A 5651-nucleotide genomic window follows, 5' to 3' on the forward strand; every position below is an offset into this window, starting at 1 on the left:
ACGATATGCGGGCTGTCACCTAAAACGAAGCCAATTTCGTATTCCTTGTACTATCGGAAGTTTTCCGTGTCTATTTTCTGTTCTTTCGACTGTAGAAGCTTGTGGTCATCGACTTGATGTTAGTTTTTTCCGGAAATTCCAAGAGTTCATTTGGTCGTCTGTTGCGACTGGCTATTCAGGAGTGGCTATTCCCACTGATCTTTCTCCCACTTAGCTGATAATATACCTTTGCACTGAATTCTTCTATCACAATCGTAAACTGCCTTGTTGCCTTCTTCAGTGCTGATTTGACATTTTCGTGGAAGCTGTCTACTGCTTCGTCGTCATAGCTGCTGGCTGGCGCATAGGCCTGTACTATATTTATCCTGTATCACTTGTTTAGCTTGATCACAACCGCTTCGACTCTCTCGCTAACGCTGAAAAGCTCCTCCGCGTTTTCTGCTATTTTTCTGTGAAATAAAACTCCAACCTCGCGTTTTTTCTTGCCTTGGAGTCTACTGTAGCACAGAATATGACCACTAGTGAGCTCCATGAAGCCTTCTCCTGCCCTTCTAGCTTGTCCGAGACCTAGTCTAGTAATGCAGCTAAGCTCCCTGGCTAGACAGAGTGCGTGATTTGAAAGTTGCCTGTCAGGACTCAGAGATTCTTAGCGTGCTCTATTGTATTGATGTTCTTACCATCGCAGTGAACAGGTCCTCTAGAGCTGCTGGGGTCTCAGGGCAGAGACTGACGTTCGTGGGAGGTGGCGGCGAAATGCTAAACCAGGGTGGCCAGGTCCTTCTCTGGTGAGAAGTGCTGTTTGTGTAAGAGCCTTCCTAGCATGGTTGAACCTTAGTAGTGTAGCCTATGTGGTATGCAAGATGATAGGTACTTACGGAGCATACCTGCATAGTTACGGCACAGAGGCAGACAGAAAAGAGAGAGAAAGCGAGAGACGTTTTCCGCGGACGATGTTAACACGCACGCCTGCAGTGATATTAAATCATGTATTAAGTTATATTAAATCAAAATGACACTAAATCATTCTCGGCTTTAGTGGTTTACGGGTTGTTCTGACGGAATAATATGATGCGGTGGCTTAGACGAAAGATCTGCTAATGTCTCGCCGTTGTAAAAGCGAGGCAATGCTGTGCCCTAGTGCATACCTACGATAAATGGCTAGTGTGAAGCACAGCGGGCCAAATGGCTCCTGAAAGAGTATGAGCGTCCTTTCTTGCCATTCGAACAGTATTCTGGGACCAAAGATGGCTTATTAGAACTGTGGTGCCATTTTGAGAGGGCTGCGTGGAAGGTAAGCATTACTGTGCTCTCTAAAGTCTGGAAGCCATGGGACCGCGACAGGAGTTTAAAAACTCTATTTCCACATTTTTCACATGGAAGCCGATTGCATGTCTACGCCGATATGGATTACCAATCATGAATTCCATCTTCTGAAAACGGAAGAGCCTGAAGTGGGCGAGGAAGAGTCCGAATGGGGAGCGCAAAATTGAAATAGAGTTCAGAGTATGCGATAACCCTGGCGTTGGGGAGGATGTAGGTGCTTGGAAACGTGATGTGTGGTGACCACAGTATGGTACGATCTCGAATTAGGCTAGCGTTGAGGACGGACCGTAGCAAACTAGTTTAAAAGAAGCCGACCACTGAGCTTACAGTTAGAAGGAATGTTGAAGCATTTTCAATTGCGTGTTACAACATATACTCTGGTCTAACCGAGGAAGCAGAGCTCACGACACATGAAGCCAGGGACTACCTTATGCGCATTATCTCACAATGTGCAGTAGGATTCCGAGGTATGATCTCTAGACAGGATAGTGTGAAATTTCTCAGAAGACGAAGGACTTATATTAGGAAACGGCAAAGCATGACAATATCCACCCAGCTGGCAGAACCAAACGAGCAGAGCTTTCAAAGTTAAATCAATAAGCGTTAGGCAGCTGACATACCGAAGTGTAATATAGAGAGCATTGAGCCTCCTGTAAAAAACGGAGGCAGACTGAAAGCAGGGAAGAGGCGTCTACGCATGCGGAAAAATCAGATGTATGCGCCTAAAGTCGAGCAAGGCATTGCCATGACAAATAGGGATACAATAGGTATAGTACCCGAGGAATTATATAGGGATCGGTACAGTAGCCGCGACCTCGCTGGTATTATGTTTTAGAGGTAGGCATCCCACCAGTAACAACGGAAGTAATGAAGGCTTTGAAGAAAATTGAATGTGGCGAAGAGCCCTGTGAGATAAGATAAATGCAGATCACTTGAAGGATGGCGGACAAATAATACTAGAAAACTGGTAAACCTGTATGCGCAAGGAATAATGAGCGTGAGTGTACCGGAATCTCCGAAGAATGCGAACCTCATCCTAATCTATTAAAAATGTGATATGAAGGACTTGAAAAACTACTAGCCGACCGCTTACTGTGAGTCGTCTACAAGGTACATACTAAGGTAATAGCTAACAGAATTTTGGCCGCCACATACTTCGGTATGCCTAATGAACAAGGGGGATTTGTAAAAGCTATTCAACAATTCACCATATTCACATTATCAATGAGGTGTTAGAGAAATGCGGGGACTATACTCAGCCCCGATATAGAGCCCTCATGAATTATCAGAAAGCATTTGACCATGTCGAAACCTCACCAGACGTGCATTACGTAAGAATACTAGAGATCTAGAATGGTTCCACAGATATCGTCCTACAAAAGGATAGCAGTAAAATACCAATAAGGAAGGACGTAAGACAAGAAGAAACAGTCTGTCAAATTGTATTCATATTATGTGTACGAGAGGTTAGCAGAATATTGCTTTGGGGTCACGTGGGCATAGGGGTAATGGACAATACCTCAATAACCTCTGATTTGCTGATGACGTTGCCTTGCTACGTAACTCTGGGAACGAATTGCAAAGCATGATTACCGCACTGGAAAGGAAGAGTAGAACCGTCGACCTCAAAATTAATACGCAGAAAATAAAGTAACGCTAAATTTCCGAGAATTTCTTTAGGTCTCTTTGGCAATTTTATTTCGACCCCTGAGCTTGGTGCGCGTTCTCGAATAGCTGATTATACTATATCAGACGAACCTGATGTCCCGGATATGCTTATGCTTTCGCAGCTGCTGGCTACTTAGCAGCAAATCGCAAGCAATATCCTCCTGAGACCCGGTTATAAGGATTTGTCCAATATTTGGAAAAATAGGTAAAGTGGTAATACTCCAATAACAAGGCGTTCATCCCCATGAAACGCCAATGCCTAATAAACTGGACACCTGCTGGCGCCACCTAGGCAGCATTGGTGAAAATACATCGTTCACCTTCCCGCCAAAACTGTTCCAGAATGGTGGCGATCAGCGTCGTGGCGTTTTACGGCGCCGGGCAAAGTCTTAAACACTGTTTCTTGTATTTCTACCTGCTTTCAAGGCATATATTTGATTCTACAATAAACTTAATGGAACAGCGGACGCGCAGAATACAAAGTTTAAATTGTTCGCGCACTTACTTTCTTCTGCCCTTCTTTTAATGTTGCGTGTCCAATACGTTGGACGCCAGGACTTAACACGGAGATTTTGACAAAGATTTTGCGATGGCATTGTTATGAAAAGCAAACAAGTGCTGTTGGTATTTTTTCTTGAGGAGAGCGGTCTCACGTGTCTGATGAGACGGCTGAAGCAATTTTGCAAAGTTTCGCCAATCTGTCGCTGAGACCCTCGCAACTCCAGGGAAGAAGCAGGTCGAAACAGAGAATGAGGACGATGCCGAGTGCTGTCTGACATCAAATCATCACTCGAGTATCTCCTGGAAAGCCTCAATAAAATAGCACGAGCCACTTTCCAAGGAGGGCAGTCACTGCCAACATTGCCCTCTACAGACTACAGGGTTGCGACATGAAAACAAAGTTCTTTCGTATCAAATGTCGACTTTTTTTCTGAATAACAAACGATAGAAGATATTTGAAAATGGGCATCAGGAATTGAACATTGGTTGATTGTAGGATTTTACGCGCAGATCGGACCTAGACGATGAGTCGCACCGTAGTGGAGGGCTCTGGAATAGTTTTGACCACCTGCGGATCTTTAAAACGTGGGCCCAAATCTCGCATCCACGTGCATTTTTGCTTTTCGCTTCCACCAGAAAAGCGAGGAAGTGAACCCAAGAGCGAAATTTTTGTTGAGCAGACGAATGCTTTTTTATGTCTTTTAGCAAACTTTCGAGTTTAAATGTTTGTCCTCGTGAGTTTCAGAGCAGTAGTTTCAGAGCCGTATCTGTTGTACGTCATTACATGCGCGCCTGGGAAAAAAAGACCTGGTAGCATCCAAGCGTCCAATATATTGGATATCTCGCTGAGATGAAACTATGAGAACTATTGAAAAAACACGCAACACATCTCAATTTCAAAACCTACCTATTATTCTGATTGTTTCGAAAAAAATTGTGGACCCAAATGCATCCTAATAAACAAAGCTCGGTACTGCTGGGACGAAACACTGAATTTTCTTGTCAAAGCACCTGGTGTGATGAATAATTCCGACACGATGCCCTCCTCGGTTGCATCCGCTTTGGAACTCGGTTCCTCTCGCAGTGAACCGTCCCCGGCAGCAGTGCGTTTTGTCTCCGGTTGACGTCGTCTCGGCAGGAATGAAAATTTCCTCCTTTTAAATTGAAACGCTAGGAGCATATTAAAAAAATTACCTAGCCTTCTGTCCCTTGTTTCAGCGCATTCTCCTCACGCCATCGGCATAACGGAAAACGTGGCTACATGATGGAATTCTTGATTCAAAGTTACCTCCCCCAGATCACAAGGCAGTTCGCACTGATCGACTCGTAGAAAAAAGGGGTAGTGTTTGTCATCTCACCCGTTCGCACTTAAAATTGGCTGTGATTCCAGGCCCCACCGACAAGGAGTCTGTTTGGTATAAGATTTTCCACGACAAATGTGCAATTGTCATTTGCGTTTCCTATCGGACTCACACCTCGACTACTGAAACGTTACAACTTCCTAAACCCTTCATGTATCATCGCGATTTCAGTGCATCCAACTTTATATGCAAGGGTGATTTTAATGCCCCAGGAATACACTGCCCTTCCCTTACATGTGATGGTCGCGAAATTAGTATTTGCAGAGAACTTATTGACTTCACACTATCCTTTGGCTTAACTCAAATTGCTCATGGTGCCCCCAGTTTGAATACTATTCTCGACATCATATTTTTAAGCTCCGCCATTTCGGATAAAGGCTTTAACATCAAAATAATTATTGGCTTCTCTGACCACCAGGGTGTTCTTGTTTCCTTTGCATGCGAAATCAATAGGCCGCGATATGTTTTCGCTTCGTTTCCTCATTTTTAGCGTGTGGATGACCTTTCTGTTTCAGATGCTTTGGGTTATGCGTACGATGACTGTGCTGCTCAGCGTTTCCGGGGACATTGATGCACTAACAATCCCTTTTGAAAAGCTAGTAAAGTGATGCATTTCAGAGTTTATTCCCTTAAAGAATAAAAAGAAAAGCACTGACGTTTCCTTGATGAACCACGATCTGTTACACGTATGTCGTAGAGTCCGGATACTTGGGCGCTGCAAATCGTCTAGCAATATAGAAAGCATTATCAGGTTTATTGACGCCTAGAGGAAACTTTGAGAACAGCAAAATATTGTTA

This window comes from Haemaphysalis longicornis, unplaced genomic scaffold (assembly GCF_048455015.1).
Source record: "Haemaphysalis longicornis isolate Haplotype H1 unplaced genomic scaffold, Haemaphysalis longicornis Haplotype H1 scaffold_7, whole genome shotgun sequence".
Taxonomy (NCBI): Eukaryota; Metazoa; Arthropoda; class Arachnida; order Ixodida; family Ixodidae; genus Haemaphysalis; species Haemaphysalis longicornis.